General features: G+C 46.8%; 1 pseudogene; it reads right to left on the bottom strand.

Moving 5' to 3' along the window:
* Window positions 1–2,974: 2,974 nt before the first annotated feature.
* On the bottom strand, window positions 2,975–11,664 carry LOC136487982 (uncharacterized; annotated as a pseudogene).
* Window positions 11,665–21,906: the final 10,242 nt, after the last annotated feature.

Here is a 21,906-nt window from a genome sequence, read left to right on the forward strand (position 1 = left end):
CGCTGCCCTGAGCCCTGATCCCCTCGAGGCGGTCACTGCTTCTTGCGACCGGAGCGACGAAAGAGCAATCTGACAGCACCACGGCTCGATCCTCGGTGGAGGTCGACGGCAACGGCACGGCCCAACCAGTAGTACGGCCGGAAGGATGGAGTACTTTAATAAGGGCAAAACAGCACAGTGAGTGATTGCCTCTGTGGACTCACGGGAGGGAATCGCGAATGACGTTGCCGCCTTCGTCATCGAGCTCGTACGGCATTCAGTGTCGTCGGGGTCATCAAGCCCCTCGCCGGCGCGCACTGCAGGCAGCGCCTCCGTGCTGGGCCGCAAGCGATCATTGAACTTGGGCCATGTGCCATCTGAGTCACAGCCCAAAGCGTATGACACAAGGACCATGCCATGCCTAAGATTGATCCGGTCCGAATTTTGGGTTGTGTTTGGCCGGCACAGCATGAAACTAAAATATACTTTTTATATTACTTATCTAATTTTTGAATGGATTATGAAAATCATTTTCGTGAATATGGTACATAATAGATGTGGTTTTTATGTCATGACCGTAGGGGCGAAGCCAGACAAAAGTGGCACCGGATTCAGTCCTATTCACTTTGGGGTCTTTGCCTTTCAAGAACAATGCAGAACAATTATGTTTATTGAATTTTCAAAAATCCATTGGGGTCAGCGGACCCCAACAAGAAAGCATAGCTTCGCCCATTGACCAGACAAAGAAAACTAACAAAAATATTTTGAGGATCGTGTCTGAGCGGGCACGACACGAAGATGAGCTCGCGTGCTATGGTCCGTGCTTGACTTATCGTGTCATACCGGCACACCCAACGTACCTTGCATGCCTAGAGGCCACATCCAAAGCGACATGAAGAACGAGAGGGCCGTCACGTGCTCGCTTTGAAGCACGATAGGGTCGTGCTGTGCTACAAGTCCCGCCTCTACTCGTGCCGCATGAGCATTCTTGTTATATGGATATAATTTGATCTGTCCTTTATTGAACTAGATGATACTTCACGTTTTGCTGCAAAAATTGTATCGCGTTGACTCAAGAATGAAATAATAAAATTATGTAAGAAAATATATTGTTTTTATGAGGTTTTTATTAGTCTTTTCCATCTAGCAAGTGTTGTGCATTAGTCTTTTCCATGCAGCAAGTGCAATGAATTAGTACATGACGTTATACCCATTTAATGTTTACCACGTAGAACTAATTGTTGATGTGACTTATTAGGAATAAAAGAGGAGAGAGAAAAAAACAATGTGCTATATATTGATTTTGGACTTTTCGTAGGACACCGTAATGTTGTGTGATATTACACTTGAGAGGTTATAACAGTGTCATACAAGCACTGAAAAGTTTATTTGATCCCAACTGTATCTGTGTCATACCATGTATGCTACGTGACAGTCTTGGATTTTGGAGTACGACATCATCTATTAGGACTAGCCTGAGCTACAGAGGGCGCCAAGAACCGTCTCCAGTCTTATGACCTCAATGAGTTTTTGGAAAGAAAGTATTTTCTGAGCTGCCAAGTTTAAGGACCTATTTGGTTTTGGGTAAATAAACTTTAGCACCCCACTTTACTCCCTTTTAGACACTTTTTAGCCAAACAACGTGATTAAAAACTGACTAAATGGGTTTAGTCATCTAGTTCCTAAGGAGGTGACTAAAAGGGACTAAAAACCCATTTTGACAGAGGCTGCCCTTCATTATTGCCCTCTGCCCACCCCATGGCCTATATTAGGGGCATTTAATAGGGGTGTTGTGGTCTTTTGTCAACAGCTTTAGTCCCTTTTAGTCACATAAACTAAACATCCTAGGACTAAAGTTTAGCCTCGAAAAACAAAATCCATTTTCGTTTCTCCCAGGCTCGGTTGCCACCATGCTCGTTTGGGCCATTTCAACCCCACGCCGGTTGGCTCTAGTGAGCTCACGCGGCATGGGAAAATAAACCCCCCCCCCCCCCCCCCCCCTCCTCCCCGGTGCGTTAGGGTTTGGCAGCCCTTTGTATTTGGCTGTAGTCTCTTCTCTTTTTCGCTTCCCTCTCACTTCCTCACTCAATCAGCCTCCTCTCTCCCTTCTCTCAAGCAGCAACCGGTCCTTCGTGGTGTTGTGGTTGAAGCAAGTCGTCACCTCCATGGTTGGGGCCTTCTTCGAGCGAGTGGCTTCTTCTTCCCCTTCTCCGAGCTGTTGGTGACTAGAGCACTTGGTCTCTTCGACGCTAGACCTGCTTCCCCATCAGGCTGTCACCAACTTTCGCCTCTTCACTGCCTCCCCGTCCCCCTTCAGCTAAGGCCTTGTTTGGATATACATGTATCTACCTCAATCCACTTCAACACATGTGGATTGAGGCAAATATATGGACATCCAAACAAGCCCTAAAGCAAGGTGAAACAAACCTGCATCCCTCCAGAAACTGCGTTTGGCCTCTAATGTGTAGACATGTTTTAGTAATTTTTGTAAACTCTGTTAGGTGTTAAACATCCTTTGTTCTTCTTCTGTATCTGCATGCACTTATGCTTGAATGAATACTGTTTTGGTGGGAATACACCTGCCAGATCAATGCATTAGCCACCAGGCCCATCTAGAGAAACAAACATGATCTCATATTGATAGTTATGGTAGTTGACACGTGTGCTGCAGCCAAACAAACATGAACTCTGCACAACTAGGGCCAACTGGCCAATGAAACAAACATGCCTCTTTTGCACGAATAAAACCTGGCTCTGGCCACCCTGACGGGCCACAATGGTCCAGGCAACCAAACAGCCACTACAGAGCCACAGTGGTGCACCAATGTGCTGGTATGGTTTGGTCGACAGTTGCTAATTGCTGCATGATCCCACTTGCGTGAAACTTTGGATACAGCAATAGCTCCGCAGAACAAGCCGCTCAAGGCAGTACGATCCTCTTGACCTTGAATGTATTCCAAACAATAGGCTATTTCATCTCAGAATCCTAAAACAGTTGGTCAATGCAACGGAAGACAACATAATAATATTAAAAGGTCTCCTGAGGGCATTCCGAAGATACTTAGTTATTAAGAGTAGCATGCTACAAATAGCTCAGCCTCGACTTAAATGGTTTCTCAGTGCCACTCAAATATGCTTTCTTCCGTGAGATGGCGGCAGGTGTGCACAGGGAAAGAGTCGGCATGCACAGGGAAAGAGTCGGCATGCACAGGTGCGGGCGGCGCTGACGGAGAACCGGTGAATCCGGGCCGTGAACAAGTGGATGAGAAGCATCTGGGAGCCTCCAGGGTCCACATCCAGATAGCCTCCGTTGATTGTTTTTCCTTTTTTTTCTACACAAGTCAGCTTTTTTATTTTCTGTCCCAGCAGGGGCTGCTCAGCCTACGTCGCCCTTTATTTTGAGAATTTTTTTGAAACGCAGACGTGCTGTTATTTCGGGACCGAGGGAGCACCGGCAACAGCTAAGTCTATTACTACTGTTAATACGGAGGCTGTTCCATGAATCTGGACAGCTAACAAGTAAACAACAAATAATTTAGCCTACTCTCTAGCTGGCTGCAAGTGGTGACTGCCTGTGGACAGCCACAAAGACAGCACAAAATATCAGCTCAAATATCTTTATCTTCAACACCAAGGTTCTTTATCTTCAGCACATTGCGATCCCTTCTTGTATAAAATTTGTGAATTGCTGGCCTAGCTTCAGGTGGTGGAATGGGTGGTGGTATAGCTGTAGTTGGTGGGGTTGTATCAAAGCCCTAAGGACAATAAATACACAAGCAGGAACTAGAATCAATCTAGAAACGAAAATATCTAGTACAAATGGTACCATACGGCACAAGATATGGCATTACCTTGAACATCTCCCTTAGCTCAGCTTCCCTAGCTTTCACCTGTAACAGTGGGGGAGAACACGTGTAATTGAAACTGAAGCAACAAAAATGTTGAAAGACTGAAAGGCTTCCCAGGAAATAAATCATCATACATATTTATCATCATCCTCATCCTCATAATCCCTCTTCCACTTTGCAAAGTATCCAAATGGCAAACCCACATTCAAGTGACCAGCACTGTATCCATCAGAACTGTTAGGGTGCTTCATACCAACATCTCCATCTCTGGTGCAACCATAGCAGCGACCTTTATTAACAAAGAAAAAGAGTTAACTGCAAAAGGAACCAACCAAGCACAAACACACAATAATGTTAAAGGTAATAAAAAGTCACTATGCAATAATTGTTGTGCATTAAACAGTTTGACATATTATAAATAATGAAAAGCTCTAGGATAACGAAGGTGGCACACATGGAACAGGGTCAAACAAACAGGTCAACACAGTAAAGATCATATGCTACAGCCAGAGATACATTACAATTACATGCAGATATGTTGAAGGTAGTGCGACCAAATAACTGAATTTGAACAGTACTTAATTTAAGATAAAGAGTATATAATACCATTGTCACTAAGATTAACTGTGCAGAAACAGTTAACCACCTGTTCTTTAAACTTTCCTTGTGTCATACATTTCACTTCCACAAAGAAAAGTTTGTCCATACTACATTCATTAGGACCACCCCCTTTAATCTTTGTAGTGAAATTGAGATGATAGTACAAAGTCAGGTTCTCACAAATTGACTGGTAGTGTAAAACGTCTTTGAGTTCATGTGCAAGATCCTGAAATAAGAAGCATGGTTCAAATCAGCAATTGTTGCATTAACAAGCAATAAGACACAGCGCAACAATGGTAACAAGACACACAATGAGGGCAGAAGGGAGAGCAAACCTCCAAAAGATTATAATCCTCATTATACTTGTCCACTAAAGCTTGAACAAATTGACGCATTTCGGATTTCTCAGTTATAGCTGACGTTGTACGCCTCTTGATTGTGCCATCAGGCCAGTAAAGACATTGTCTTATAGCCTTATCTTGCTCCACACACCTAATTTAGATGAGAACATTCTATCTCATCAGTAGATTGCACTTTCTCAAAAGTGGAGAACACAAAGCAATACCAAGTACTCCCTCCCAGATCCAAAAAAATAAGCAATTCTAGGCTTCTAGCTTTGTCCTAAGTCAAACTCTTAAGTTTGACCAAGTTTATAGAGAAGGGTATCAACATTTATGAAACCAAATAGGTATACCATGAAAAAATATTTCATGATTAATCCAATAGTGCTTACTTGGTATCACAAATATCGGTACTTTTCCATATAAAATGGTCCGACTTAAAATGGTTTGACTTAGGACAAAGCTAGAATGGCATTCTTTTGGGAACAAAGGGAGTTCTAGGTTCACTAGTTTGCAAAGAAGGTTGTTGACTAGGATGTACCTCACATAGCTCATGGTAGCAATTAACAACAGCAACAGCAAAATGATACAAGATTGTTCATATGCAGACATGCCTACAAATGCTCAAGTGCATTATACCTTCTTTTAAGGAAAAAAATGTATCCCACTGCAATTTTCAGATGGCCAACAAAGTGTGCTCTGATCACACTATTTTGACCAGTTAACAGAACATATTGTTTGATCTGTTCACACAATTTTCGTACATGAGGAAACATTGTTGTATGGTACCACCGTTCTTTAGCTGGCTGAAGGTTAAGTACTAATTGTACAGGTTACAATTCAGATAATAGAAATCTACATTTGAACAAAGTTGTATGTGGTACACTGGTACTATAGCATCTATCTTTGCTCTGTCAATTTTAAACAAAGTGGTAGTATGATCTTTTGCACTATTTCAACAGCTTGTCAAATAAAGTTACAAAATGCTCTCGTTAACTTTAGGTGGTTCCAAAAGAGGAATTCTAAGACTAAGAAATATATGCTGATAACTTTCAATCTTAGATTAACTTAGTTTGGCCATAGTTTTTTTTTTTCAAAAAAAAAAAAACTGTGACTATCTTCTGTGACCTGCCATTGAAGAATGTGGCTACATAGCTTTTTTGAACATAATCAACTGCAAGCATGCACACAAATAGGGGAAAATCCAAATCCATAACGCAGGTGAGACAACTTACATCTTTGGATCCCGGCGGTCCTCGAGATAGCGATCAATGGCCTTGTCGGTTTCCTCTAAGTTCTGAAATGGCCCACCCACATCAGGATACGTATGGAAATATCCCTGAAGATCGAGCCTGATATAAAACCGGCGTCCCCAATCACGCCGCAGCCGCTCCCATATGCGTGACACTGGAGGCGAGGAAAGGCAGTGTCCTGATACTGATAGCTGCGACACCTGAGGTAGGCAAGGACGACGACGCCTCTAGCAGCGTTTGTGCAGATGCAAGCTTAGCCTCATGCTCCTTGTCCTCCCGGAACCTGAACACATTATCATCGTGTTCTTGGCAAGTTATAATTGATAGTACAGAAGAAAAAGGCTAATACAGGCCAAAAATCTGACTGAAACATAGTAGTCTATCAAAACGCTGCTATGTGAGGTACATCCTAGTCAACAAGACTCCCTCCCCAAGGATCCATCCAATCCAAGTTAAACAAGAGGAACTATTCGATTTCAATACATACGACGAGCGGGAGCGTTCTTCAGAATCTTCACCAGACTCGTGACCGCGGCGGCGGCGGCGATTGGGAGGCATGGGGGTGCTGGGCAGCGAGAAGGGGGCTAGGCTTTGGCGATTTCTTGGGGACGGGGACGCCGGGAGCCCGGGACGGATCGGGAGAGGCGACCACCTCGGCGCGAGCGGGATCTCCGGCGAGGGAGGCGCGGGGAGCGGGCGCAGACAACCTCCTCCGCTCGGACGCGGACGGCGGACGGGAGCTTCGGCGAGGTAGAGGACTACTCGTGCTCGGCCTGGGATGTGGGTGGCGAACTCGGGTCCGAGTTGCGGGCAGATTGATGAAGGAAAAAAACTAAAATAAAATTTTAATAATAACGTTTATGTTTTTTTTACTGAATCTTTACCTCTATCTATCTATCTATCTACCCCTATAATATACCACTTCAAATTATCCTACAGCCACCAAACAAATCTCACATCTACGGTCACGACCTAAACTACGTCCAACCCACAAAACGCACACAGAAAAAGATCTACCCCTATAATACACCACTTCAAATTATCCTACAGCCACCAAACAAATATCACCTCTACGGTCACGACCTAAACTACGTCCAACCCACAAAACGCACACAGAAAAAGATAACATTAAAAACATGCACACACTACTACAAAAATTTTACTGGAGGCGGGCGTTTTCGGTTTTTCGCGGCGGGCAAAGCCGTCCGCCACGGCCTAGAGGCCACGGTAAATCGTGGCTTAACCGCGGCGGGCGGCCTTGCCCGCCGCGGTTAACCGATTTACCGCGGCGGGCGGTGTAACGTGCCCGCCGCGGTAAATATACTTTTACCACGGCGGGCACGTTACACTGACCGCCTCGGTTCATCATTTGGAAAAAACAAAAAAAACCAAAGCCCACCGGCGAGCCCATTGACTGAGCCCACCGGTGAGCCCAATCCCAAACTGAAACCCTAGCGCCGCCATCGTCATCCCTGGATCTAGCTGCAGCCGCCTCTGCAGCGCCGCTGCCGAAGATGAGGCCGGAAAGGAGGAGGGTGCCGAGCAGCCGCGCATCCGCGTGCGCCGCCACCGCAGCTCCGACGTCCGTGCCGGCTCTAGATCTGGGAAAAGGGAGAGGGCACAGTGAGGGAGACGAAGAGAGAAGAGCGAGGGAGACGAAGAGAGACCTGTACCTGCATTGTGAAAGGATCTAACAATGCCTAGAGGGGGGGTGAATAGGCGTATCTAAAAATTTACTGCAAATGCTAAGTTCAAATCTGTCAGCCACTGTCGGAAGTCCCGACGTTTGGGTCGGAACTCCCGACGTTGTCAGAAGTTCCGGCGCAAACGTCAGCAGTTCCGACGCCTACGTGAACTACAAAAGCAGTGCCAAATTTAACTTTGCAGATAAATAAACTTACAACCTCACTTCCTAGTGGTTTGGTGAAGATGTTGGGTCACTCCCTTGACGCCGTAAAGCCTCCAAACCGTAGATCGAGTCCAAACCCTAAAATGGAGATTTTGGAGACAAGGAGACAAACACATACAAGTAATCTCAAGCAATCACAACAACAACAAGCACGCAGGACACAAGGATTTATCCCGAGGTTCGGCAACCCCACAAAGGAGCTCCTACGTCCTCGTTGTTGAGGTGACCACTAAGGTCGGAGTCTTTTCCACCTCCTTGCCTCTCTCAAAGCGACCACAAAGGTCACTTGAGCTTTCCACTAAGAAATCGAAGGGTGATACAAACTTCCCAAGGCTCTTCCACAAGATGGAAGCTCTAGGGCAACGCCTAGCCGGCTAGGGGCAAAGCCCCAAGAGTAATAGACGCAAAATCAACCGGCTTGACGAAGAAATCAAGTGCTCAAGCTTTCCAAAGTGATGCTCTCACTTAATCCACTCTCCTTTTACTCAAAAACTAAGGGAATCGAAGATTGGAGCAAAGGGGGAAGGAGAGGGGTGCTTTGGTTGCTTGGGAGCTGTTCAGCACGAAGTGAGTCAACTGTGAAATGAGTCCGTAACGGTTAGAAGTGAAGAGAGGAGTATTTATACTCCAAGTGAAAATCCAACCGTTCAGATCTACGTCGGGAGTCCCGACGCAGATCCCGGGACTTCCGACGTTAGCATAAAAACTGTTCCCAAAGGGTCAGAAGTCCACGGGTGAAAGTCAGTGTCGGAACTCCCGGCAAACGTCGGGACTTCCGACGGTCGGAACTCCCGACGATCGTCGGGACTTCCGACGTGCACAGTTAATCAAACAGCCAGCACTGCTGAGGCCGGGACTCCCGGCTTGGGACAGGTCAGTGTCGGAACTCCCGGCGAACGTCGGGACTTCCGACGGTCGGAACTCCCGGAGAACGTCGGGACTTCCGACGTGCACAGATAGCGAGCCAGTCAGAAGCACAGGTGTCGGGACTCCTGGCTTAGGTCGGGACTTCCGACTGTCGGTAGTTCTGACTTACGTCGGGACTTCCGACGTCGACAGTTACAGAAATTTATTCTATGTGCTCGTGAAGTGCTAGAGTGACACATTTTTGATTTTATTTAAATGCTTGAGCACTCTATCTTCCTCAGACCAACTAAACTTGCATCCCTCTTTATAGTGCGGCGGATCCTAAACTCAAAAACAAAATTAAAACCTTTGGAGATCGTTTTGAATTCGTCCGCCTTTACAACTTCAAGAATTGAGGGATACCATTTCATCTTTATCAACTCTTTGAATCTTTCATGGGACTAATAGCTGCAACATATCTCATTAAGATTACATTAGTCCCTAATTTGGATGTCATCAATACACCAAAACCCACATAGGGGGCAAATGCACTTTCAATCTCCCCCTTTTTGGTAATTGATGACAACCAACTTAGGCTTTTATAGGAATGAAAGAATTTAAAGCTTTTTGAACCCCAAAATTTATGGAGAGCTCCCCCTTGATATATGCATGAATTTGAATTTCAATTGGAATCATGTATACATGCTTTGCATACACCAAGACAAAAGCTCCCCCTAAATTTTGTAATCCGTGGGGTGCAACAAGTGTGTGTGAACAAGTATATGGACGTGAAAAGAGATGCAATATGACATGTTATTTCACACAACAAGTAAATATGATGGCCAAGATTTCAAAGTAGAAACTTGAAGCAATACATGGCCATACAAAAACATCCATCATGACAAGTAGAGATAAGCACAAGCAAATAAGATAGATTAAAACATTACTTATCCTACAATCATCCATCACACACATATAAATAGATAGTTGTCCATCACACGGTTGCCACCACACGACAAAGTTCATACACGCTAAAGGTTTTAAAGTTCCCAAACATAAAGCCCAACTAACTTATTACAATAAATCAAAGCCTAACACTCCCCCTTTGTCAACAAGTGCCAAAAGGGGTAGGCCGCATGAGAAATCAACTACTCATCGTCGGAGTCATCATCTTCTCCTTGGTCACTTTCCTCACCATCGTCGTCGTCTTCATCATCTTCTTCCTCTTGATATTCCTCATCCTCTTCAGTTGCTTTCCCCTTGCCATGTGGGCGAGAAGAAGCATCATCTTCGTACGCCGCACAAGCCTCATCATATAAAGCCAACGGATCACGAGGAGGCACAAATGGCGGCGGAGGGGAAGATACAATGCCTGCTTGCTGTTCCAACCGATATAGCCTCTCTTGCATGTCGTTCTCACGCTGAGCACTAGCACAACACTGTCCAAACATGTAGGTCATGAGAAACTTGAACTTGTTGGGCTTCTTTCCGGAGGAGGATGAAGACAGGGGCTCATCGCTGGATGAGCGAGCAGCAGCAGCAGCAGCAGTGGTGGCAGCACCACGGCGAGAGCGAGAAGCCGATGGACCTTTCCCTTTAGCTTGGGCTGCACCAGCTTGTTCTTTGAGTTCTCTAGCGGCAACGATAGAGGTCTTGTTGGATATCTTGAGGAGCTTATGCTGAGAGTCATAGGGAAAACGGATGCCGGATACTTGCTCTATGATATGCATGATGTACGGAGCATAGGGAAGATGTTTTACCGGATCCTCAGTAGCATCATGGATCTTGTTCCAAATGTATCGACTGATGGAGAACTTCTCAAACTCATCTCCAAATCTCTGAAGCACCTTCTGTGAATCATCGCGAAGGAAGGTGGAGTCACCTACCTTCGGATACAATATCTGTCTCAGGATGTTGTTCAGAACATAATAATATGGCTTCAGAAATGTGGTCTGTCCATCAGCCCTGTGGCCCTCAAGATACATGTGTTGATATTCCGCCAAAGCAAGATCCTCATACTCAGTCAACTCATTGGCAGTCCGGTCGCTGTGACCCAAACCTAGAAGGCGAGAGAAATTGACGAAGTCCACCTTATAGTGCTTGCCTTCAGTGGTCCAGTGAATAATGTCCACAGCACCGGTCTGGTCTCTCTCATGATGATAAGAAGCATAAAACTGACAAATCAGCTCGTTGTTCCAATTCTTCCTAAACTGTAGCAGGTAGTACAGCCCCATTGATTTTATATCCCGAACCATCTGCTCCAGCTCGGGTTCCTTGTACTTGCCAAGAGAATATGCATCAATGCACTTCATCTGAAGGACCGGTGGCTCCGTCTTCTTCAAAAACTTCCGATAAAGAATGGAATCATAGAAATCATAATGGAAAGGGTGCCAGAAACGATACTCAAGGCGGAGATCTTTCTCATCCTCTGCATACAGGTTCCTTCCTCTGTTGTACCGGATGTCCCTGACACGGTGCTGATAATCCACTGGAAGGGGAGGAGTCCATCCATCAGCCGGATTTGGAGCCATGGAGGGCTCCCTCATGATCGGCGACACCTCGGTGAATGGAACGAGCTGACAAGTCCCCGACGGACCACGAGACGGGGTGCGAGGCGGTGGAACAGCAAGGGTGCGTCCGGCACGGTCCAGCGCTTCCTCTTCTTCATCAACCATCGGCTCAGCCCCAACAGGAGCAGGAGCAGGAGGGGCAGGAGGAGGAGCGGCAGCCGATGACCCCTGGTCGCCACGGCCACGGCCACGGGAACTACCAGCACCACGCGAGTAAGACGCCTTGGTGCGGCCAGGCGGCTTGGGAACAGCGGCACGATCTTGAGTCTTCTTTGAACGCTTTTCCCGATGGCGCGAGGGACTGCTACCGCCTTCCATGACTGTGAAGAATACAAAGCGGAACTAAGAAACAATACAAGGAGAGGTGAACGAACATCGAGAAGTGAAGAAACAGGAATGGAGTGGTCACCATAGGGTCGGTAGTCCCGGCCAAAGTCGGGACTTCCGACAGCCGGGAGTTCCGGCGGATGTCGGGACTTCCGACGGTCGGAACTCCCGACGGTCACCGGGACTTCCGGCGCACACGGTGACCATCCCATTCATGGGGCTTCAAATCACGACACACATCCAAACAAGGGAGATAGAGGAGTAGAGAGGAAGAAAGAATAGAGGCAAAACAAGAGGTACATTGGAGTTAGGGTTCGACGCCACGGTAGTACCTTTGATCGAGAACGGAGGAGACGCAAAAGAACGAAATCGCAGGCGAGGAACCAATCCACAAGCGCAAACACCTCCACCAAGGGAATCTTCTCCACACCAACTTCAAGTCCACAGCCGATCTGAGGAAACACAAGGGCACAGGGCGGTGGAGAGGGGTAGGGGCGGGTGGAGAGCGGAGCGGGACAGGGGGCGGACGGGACTACCGGCAGGAGGACCGGCAGGGCAGAGCGGGGAGGAGCGAGGGCGATGGAGCGATGGAGCGATGGCGGCGGAGCGAGGAGTGATGGCGGCGGTGAAAGAGGGCGACGGGGTGAATGAGAGGATAAGTGACCGGGCCGGGTAAAAAGGAAACGGGCAACCAACAGGCGTGGTCAAAAACGCAGATCTGCTCGGCGTCGGAACTCCCGGCTTACGTCGGGACTTCCGGAGGTCGGGACTTCCGGAGGTCGGGACTTCCGGCGTTAGCCGGGACTTCCGGCCGTCGGGACTTCCGGCGTATGTCGGGACTTCCGACGCAGGAGAAACAGAAAAACCCTCAGCCTGCACTCACACTGCTATGTGGGGCAAAAATACGATGGACACACACATTTTCATAAGGGACTAGATTTCATTCAACCATCACAAAGCAATAGTCACTTATGAAAATTACAAAAATAGATTTTGAAAATGACACACAATGTTTTCTAAGTCTTTTCGCCTAACTAGATGAAACAAAATGTGTGTGCAAGGAATCAAGCCACGTTACGAGAATCAATGATATTTAGTTCACTCCTCAAAGCACAAAATCTTGACTCATCTAGAGGCTTGGTGAAGATATCGGCTAATTGTTTTTCGGTGCTCACATGATGAATGGCGATATCTCCTTTGGCTTCGTGGTCTCTCAAAAAATGATGACGGATGTCTATGTGCTTTGTTCGAGAGTGGTTTACAGGGTTGTTTGCCAACTTAATGGCACTCTCATTGTCACACAAAAGTGGAATCTTGGTTAACTCACATCCAAAGTCCTTTAGTGTTTGCTTCATCCAAAGTAGTTGGGCACAGCAAGCGCCGGCCGCCACATACTCGGCTTCGGCGGTGGACAAAGCAACGGAATTTTGCTTCTTAGAGCTCCAAGACACCAAGGAACGACCAATAAATTGGCAAGTTCCGGTAGTACTCTTTCGGGTTACTTTGCAACCGGCATAATCCGAATCGGAATAGCCAAGTAACTCAAAAGTGGAGCCCTTAGGATACCACAAGCCAAGATTAGGAGTGTGCACTAAATACCGAAAAATTCTCTTAACGGCCATCAAATGACATTCTTTCGGATTAGCTTGAAATCTTGCACACATGCACACGCTAAGCATAATATCGGGCCTAGATGCACAAAGGTAAAGGAGTGATCCAATCATGGAGCGATATACCTTTTGATCGACGTCCTTTCCTCCTTGATCAAGATCAAGATGTCCATTGGTTGGCATGGGTGTCTTGATGGGCTTGGCCTTGTCCAAGTTAAACTTGTTCAACATGTCATTGGTGTACTTGGTTTGACTTATGAACGTGCCATCCTTGAGTTGCTTGATTTGAAATCCAAGAAAGAACTTCAACTCTCCCATCATGGACATCTCGAACCTATTTGTCATAATCCTACTAAATTCCTCACAAAAAGCCACATTAGTACTACCAAATATTATGTCGTCGACATATATTTGGCAAACAAAGATATCATTATTGACTTTGCGAGTAAACAAAGTAGCATCGGCCTTTCCTATCTCAAAACCTTGTTTGAGTAGGAAATCCTTTAAACAATCATACCAAGCTCTAGGGGCTTGTTTGAGCCCATAGAGCGCCTTGTCGAGCTTGTAGACGTGGTTTGGATACTTGGGGTCTTCAAAGCCCGGTGGTTGCTCTACATACACCAACTCAGATAGGGGGCCATTGAGAAATGCACTCTTCACGTCCATTTGATATAACTTGAAATCATGATGGGCGGCATAGGCAAGTAGAATACGAATTGATTCTAGCCTAGCCACCGGTGCATAGGTCTCCCCAAAATCCAAGCCTTCAATTTGAGTGAATCCTTGAGCCACCAACCTTGCCTTGTTCCTTGTTACCACGCCATGCTCATCTTGCTTGTTGCGGAAAACCCACTTGGTTCCAATCACATTTTGCTTGGGTCTTTCCACCAAGGACCAGACTTCATTCCGAGTGAAGTTATTTAACTCCTCTTGCATGGCTATCATCCAATCCGGATCATCAAGTGCCTCTTCCACCCTACGAGGTTCCAAAGGAGAAACAAACGAGTAATATTCACAAAAACTTGCTAAACGGGAACATGTAGTTACCCCTCGTCGAATGCTCCCCAATATGTTATCAACGGGATGATCCCGTTGAATGGATTGATGCACTCTAGGATGTGGCACTTGAGTTGATCTTTGGATAGGGCCATCATCATCATCAACATCACAGTCATGATTGATTGGTAGATCACAATCATGAGCTTGAGGAGGGTTGACTTCACTTCTTTCTTCATTGTTGAGTTGTGGTTGAGCTCGCTCATTGTTGACACCATCTTTATGAGATTGACCTTGTGCTTCATTTGATTTCCCATCTTGATTATTTCTTGTTGCGGAGGCTTCACCATGTTCATTTGATGAAACATGATGAATGGTTGGATCAAGATCATTACGCACAACATGGTCTTCATCTTCGTCTTCAACGGGCTTCACTTCACCAATGGCAAGCTTCTTGATTGCTTCATGTGGGGCTTCCTCATTACCTACATTCTCAACATTGACTTGCTCTTTTTGAGAGCCGTCGGTTTCATCAAAAGTCACGTCTACCGCAATTTCAATCAAACCGGTGGTTTTATTGAAAACACGATATCCATGTTCGTTAGTACCATAACCAAGCATGAAACCTTCATCAACCTTTGGTGCAAACTTAGAACTTTTGGATTTCTTGTTAAGTATGAAACACTTGGATCCAAAAACTCTAAAGTAGTGCACCTTAGGCTTTTTACCGGTTAGAAGTTCGTAGGCGGTCTTTTCTCTTATCTTGTAAAGATATAAGCGGTTGATGGCATGACATGCCGTGTTGACCGCTTCCGCCCAATAATTGGTTGGAGTCTTGTACTCATCCAACATTGCTCTTGCGGCTTCTATGAGCATTCGGTTCTTCCTCTCCACAACACCATTTTGTTGTGGAGTGTATGGAACCGAAAACTCATGCTTGATTCCTTCTTCATCAAGAAACTCTTCAATGTTGGTGTTCTTGAACTCCGTCCCGTTGTCACTTCTAACTCTTTTGATTTTGACATCAAACTCATTTTGGCCTCTTTTTGCAAACTTCTTGAAGATTCCTTGGACTTCACTCTTTTCACGCAAAAAGAATACCCAAGTGAAACGAGAATAATCATCAACAATTACGAAACCATATTTGTTACCACCAATGCTTATATAAGCGACGGGTCCAAATATGTCCATGTGAAGCAACTCCAATGGCCTTTCGGTTGTCACAACATTCTTGGCGGGATGTTTAGCTCCAACTTGTTTTCCCGCTTGGCATGCGCTACAAATCCTATCTTTCTCAAAAGAAACATTTGTTAGTCCAAGGATGTGTTCGCCTTTTTGAAGTTTGGCCAAGTTCCTCATCCCAACATGGGCAAGTCGGCGATGCCATAACCAACCCATGCTAGATTTTGCCATTAAGCAAGTCTCGGGATTTACTCTATTTGATGAGAAATCAACTAGATAGAGTTTCCCTTTTAAATGACCCGTAAATGCAATAGAGGAATCCTCCCTTCTATAGACTTCCACACCCTTATCCGTAAAGAGACAATTGTAACCCATCTCACAAAGTTGTGAAACGGACAACAAATTGTATCTCAACGAATTCACAAGTAAGACATTGGAAATGGAATTATCATTTGATATTGCAATTTTACCCAAACCGAGTACTTCACCTTTTCCATTGTCACCAAACACAATATTTCCACTTTGATCATGACTTGGTTGGAATGATGTGAACATGTCCTTCTCTCCGGTCATATGATTGGTGCATCCACTATCCAACACCCAACTTGTTCCACCGGAGGAATATTCCTACAAAAACAAATTAAGCTTTTGTTTTAGGTACCCAAAAAGATTTGGGTCCTAGAGGGTTAGTCACATAAAACTTGGGCACCCAAACACTTCTCATAATTTCCTTTCTCTTTTGGGCACCAACATACTTAACCACAATCTTGCCATCCTTGCCCCAACAACACATATAGTCACTAGCATAGCACCGTGGAAGTGGTGCTTGTGGCTTGAGGACAACGGATTGCTTTGTCTTGCTTGTCTTGGTATTTGTAGGTTGGATCTTTGGAATGTATACCTTGTTGTTGGCCTTGCATATAAGCTCATCAAGAGCAACACCCTTGTTGAACTTCACACAAGGCACACCATTTATCATATTCCTTCCATTGGCCTTTCCATCATACCTATTGTAGCCAATGCCTTCCTTGATTGATGGGTGCCTTGATGACTTGTATATAGTCTTGTTAGATTGCTCTTGACACTTACACCCATTTTTCAATATCATCTCCAACCTATGAATCTCCTTGTTTTTCTTCTCTAACTCAACAAGGTTAGTTGCATATGCATTTACATTAATTTTATAGCATCTTTTACAACCATCACTAGTGGAGACATTAGAGACTTCGGTTGCCTTAGGAGAAGTTGAAGTGCTAGCCCAAAGAGTACTATAGTTTAGCTCAAGATTTTGATATTTTTCTTTCAAGCTTGTGAGGCTTTCTTGAGCTATACTCTTTTCATTCTTAAGGCTAGCTATTTGATCATTAACCGAGGAATGTTCCTTAGTCAATTTCCCAATTGAGTCATTGGCTAAAGACAATTCAACGGTTAACTTCTCAACCTTCATCTTTTCCTCGGCGATAGATGCTTCAAGTGCAAGGTTTCTCTCTCTCTCTTGAGTAATTATATCTCCTTGCAACTCTAAGCATCTATCCCTCTTCTCTAGTTTCTTCATTAGCATTTTTATTTTAGTGAAGGCCTTTTTACCAAATTTCTTTATCATGGTTGCTTCAATTTCTTCTATGTTATCATCACAACTATCATACTCATCACTAGAGGAAACGGGTGTAGTATGTACCTTCTCCCCTTTTGCCATGAGACAAGTTGGGGTGTAGTAGTCGTTGTCGATGAGGTTGGAGAAAAGCCTCGGTGGTGAAGATAGGTTGGAGAAGAGTTTTGGTGGTGAAGTTGAGTCGGGGAAGATCATGGTCGGTGAAGAAGAGTGGTGGATGGCGATGTTTGCGGCTCCCTTCTTCTTCTTCTCATCATCACTTGAGTTGCTATCACTTGACTCCCATTCTTCCCCAAGATGAGCTTCACCTCTCTTCTTGCCTTTGTTCTTCTTATCTTCATCCTTGTCATGCTTGTGCTTCTTTTTCTCATTAGGACAATCGGCTATGAAGTGACCAACTTGACCACATCCATAGCAAAATCTCTTTTTGAACCTTCTCTTACCATCACCATAGGTCTTGCGGTTGCTTGTCTTCTTCATAAACTTTCTAAGATTTCTAATCACAAATGCAACCTCCGCATCGGAATCTTCTTCTCCACTTGAGGATTCATCCTTCACTTTCTTCTTCTTTTCTTGACTTGAACCTTCATGTTGTTGGGTTGCTTTAAGGGCGGCACTTTTGTTGAATCCCATTGCATTAGGATTTTGATTGTGAGCATTGATTGCATCTTCATCTAGACACTCATGATGCTTGAGCTTTGAAAGAACTTCTTGAGGTGTCATCTCATCATAACCGGGCCTTTCCATGATCACGGATGCTAGCATGTTGTTCTTGGCTCTATAGGTTCTCAACATCTTTCTAGCAACTTTGTTGTCATCCCATTCGTTGCTACCAAGAGCTCTTATGCGGTTGACCAATGCCATGAGCCTATCAAACATGGATTGTGTTGTTTCATTTTGCAAGAATACAAATCTTTTCAATTCACCATGAAGTAACTCTATGTTGCCTTTTCTCACACTTTTATCTCCTTCAAATGATACTTTCAAAGTATCCCAAATTTGCTTTGCACTTTCCATTCCATTCACTTTTCTAAACTCATCCGGAGCTAGGCTTGACACAAGCAATGCTACGGCTTGTGCATTTTGATGGAGGTTGTGCACTTCTTCCGGAGTTATCTCTCTATCTTCATTGGTAGGAATCATCACACCAACATCCACAACTTCCCAAAGTCTTGCGGCTATTAGATGCATCTTCATCTTGTAAGACCAATCGGTGTATCTTGTTCCATCAAAGTGAGGTGGCTTGCCAATATTGACGGACGGAGTATGTAGTGTTGAACCTTTCATGATTTGTCCATAGTCAAAACTCATGTGTGAATATATTCCTTTTCCATGAGCATGCTCACCGGCTCCAACATCACTAGCGGCATCTTTGTTTGCTTCATTCTTGTCACTAACATCATTCTTGCCACTTATTGCATCATCAACCTTCTTGCTCAATTCGTCCTTCAACTTGCTCATCTCTTCTTGCATCTTTTTCATTTCATCTTGAAAGAGCTTGACTTGAGCACTCATCAACTCTTCAGCTATTTTCTTGGCCATTTCAACGGCAACGTCTTGCATCTTGTCGGTCTCCGACATTGTTTCTTCTCACGTGGTGAAACGCAAAGAGAAGACCTTGCTTTGATACCAATTGAAAGGATCTAACAATGCCTAGAGGGGGGGTGAATAGGCGTATCTAAAAATTTACTGCAAATGCTAAGTTCAAATCTGTCAGCCACTGTCGGAAGTCCCGACGTTTGGGTCGGAACTCCCGACGTTGTCAGAAGTTCCGGCGCAAACGTCAGCAGTTCCGACGCCTACGTGAACTACAAAAGCAGTGCCAAATTTAACTTTGCGGATAAATAAACTTACAACCTCACTTCCTAGTGGTTTGGTGAAGATGTTGGGTCACTCCCTTGATGCCGTAAAGCCTCCAAACCGTAGATCGAGTCCAAACCCTAAAATGGAGATTTTGGAGACAAGGAGACAAACACATACAAGTAATCTCAAGCAATCACAACAACAACAAGCACGCAGGACACAAGGATTTATCCCGAGGTTCGGCAACCCCACAAAGGAGCTCCTACGTCCTCGTTGTTGAGGTGACCACTAAGGTCGGAGTCTTTTCCACCTCCTTGCCTCTCTCAAAGCGACCACAAAGGTCACTTGAGCTTTCCACTAAGAAATCGAAGGGTGATACAAACTTCCCAAGGCTCTTCCACAAGATGGAAGCTCTAGGGCAACGCCTAGCCGGCTAGGGGCAAAGCCCCAAGAGTAATAGACGCAAAATCAACCGGCTTGACGAAGAAATCAAGTGCTCAAGCTTTCCAAAGTGATGCTCTCACTTAATCCACTCTCCTTTTACTCAAAAACTAAGGGAATCGAAGATTGGAGCAAAGGGGGAAGGAGAGGGGTGCTTTGGTTGCTTGGGAGCTGTTCAGCACGAAGTGAGTCAACTGTGAAATGAGTCCGTAACGGTTAGAAGTGAAGAGAGGAGTATTTATACTCCAAGTGAAAATCCAACCGTTCAGATCTACGTCGGGAGTCCCGACGCAGATCCCGGGACTTCCGACGTTAGCATAAAAACTGTTCCCAAAGGGTCAGAAGTCCACGGGTGAAAGTCAGTGTCGGAACTCCCGGCAAACGTCGGGACTTCCGACGGTCGGAACTCCCGACGATCGTCGGGACTTCCGACGTGCACAGTTAATCAAACAGCCAGCACTGCTGAGGCCGGGACTCCCGGCTTGGGACAGGTCAGTGTCGGAACTCCCGGCGAACGTCGGGACTTCCGACGGTCGGAACTCCCGGAGAACGTCGGGACTTCCGACGTGCACAGACAGCGAGCCAGTCAGAAGCACAGGTGTCGGGACTCCTGGCTTAGGTCGGGACTTCCGACTGTCGGTAGTTCCGACTTACGTCGGGACTTCCGACGTCGACAGTTACAGAAATTTATTCTATGTGCTCGTGAAGTGCTAGAGTGACACATTTTTGATTTTATTTAAATGCTTGAGCACTCTATCTTCCTCAGACCAACTAAACTTGCATCCCTCTTTATAGTGCGGCGGATCCTAAACTCAAAAACAAAATTAAAACCTTTGGAGATCGTTTTGAATTCGTCCGCCTTTACAACTTCAAGAATTGAGGGATACCATTTCATCTTTATCAACTCTTTGAATCTTTCATGGGACTAATAGCTGCAACATATCTCATTAAGATCACATTAGTCCCTAATTTGGATGTCATCAATACACCAAAACCCACATAGGGGGCAAATGCACTTTCACATTGGCAGCGCCACCGTCGCGGCATTCACCGGATCCGGCCGGGATCCGTCGGATCCAGCCGCCCTCCTATAGGATCCGGCAGCCCTCCACCTAGAACCGCCCGCCGCCGTCGTCAGGGAGGGATGGGGAGGCCGCCTCCCACCAGATCCAGCCAGGGAGGAAGAAGGGGGCCAGATCCGCACGAGGGAGAGAGAGGAGACCAGGGCGCGCCGCCGGTGGATGTCGTGCCGCCGCGCGGGGAAGGGGGCTAGGTCCCGCGCGCAGAAGCCGACGCGCGCCCCATGTCCCCAGCGCCGCCGGTGGATGTCGCGTCGGGAGAGGAGTGGAGAGGTGGTGACGACGGAGTGGAGAGGAGACTACCTCGGCCTCAGCCTGGCCGCCAGAGATAGAGGAGGGAGGCGCGCCACTGCGGATCCCGCGGATCCGGCCCCCCACGCGCCTGGCCGTCGGAGACAGAGGAGGGAGGCGCGCCGCCGCGGATCCGACCGCCCCCGCGCGCCTGGCCGCCGGAGACAGAGGATGGAGGCGCGCCGCCGCGGATCCCGCAGATCCGGCCGCCCCCGCGCGCCTGGCCACCGGAGACAGAGGAGGGAGGCGCACCGCCGTGGATCCGGCCGCCCCCGCGCGCCTGGCCACCGGAGACAGAGGAGGGAGGTGTGCCGCCGTGGATCCGGCCACCCCCACGCGCCTGGCCACCGGAGATAGAGGGAGAGAGCGGAGTCGGGGCTGTGAGGGAGAGGCCGGGGCTATGTGAGAGAGAAGTGAGGGGTGGCGTCTGGTGGGTGTGAGTGACAGAAACCCTAGCTTGTGTATATATATGACGGGCTGAGCTGGGCCGCGAGCTGGGCCTGCTTTTTCTAGAAGCGGGCCTTATATGGTGCCCGCCACGATAAATCGATTTACCGTGGCGGATATCTTAAAACGTCCGCCGTGGTAAATAGCCTATTTTCTGTGGCGGGCATTTTAAGACGTCCGCCACGGTAAATCAATTTACCGTAGCGGGCAAAAGTGACCGCTACGGTAAATAAAAAATGCCCGCCGCAGTAAATCGTGGGATTTACCGCAGCGAGCAAAATAGACGTCCGCCATGGAGTGCAAAAGTGCAACGCTGTGCATAATCGTTTCTGTAGTAGTGACACCAAATTAACTCTCACTCATTCTCTCTCCTTAATCAACCACATCCGACGACCGATATTCTTTGGATCTCCCACCCTCGATCTCCCCACTTCACCGCTCCACCCCACCCACGCGCGCAGACGCCGGTGCCTTCTCTTGCTTTTTCGTTCCCCCCTTCAACCCTCCGGTCCCGATCCACGCCGCCGCCCCAACCCAGGCCCCCGAGCTCGCCCTCTGCTTCACCACGCAACTCGCACCCATCGTCGCCGGGGAGGGCACCCCCTGCTCCGCCGTTGAACTCTCCTACCACCACATCGACCACGACCGGAACCCGCTCCCCCACGGCAAGCACCGCGTCGCCATCTAAGCCGACATCTCCGTCGGTGACCCTGCCAGCCCCGAGCAGGTGCACCTCGCGTTCGCGGATGGCATTGATGAGATGTGGGTCCTG

The sequence above is a fragment of the Miscanthus floridulus genome, chromosome 10, assembly GCF_019320115.1.
Source record: "Miscanthus floridulus cultivar M001 chromosome 10, ASM1932011v1, whole genome shotgun sequence".
Taxonomy (NCBI): domain Eukaryota; kingdom Viridiplantae; phylum Streptophyta; class Magnoliopsida; order Poales; family Poaceae; genus Miscanthus; species Miscanthus floridulus.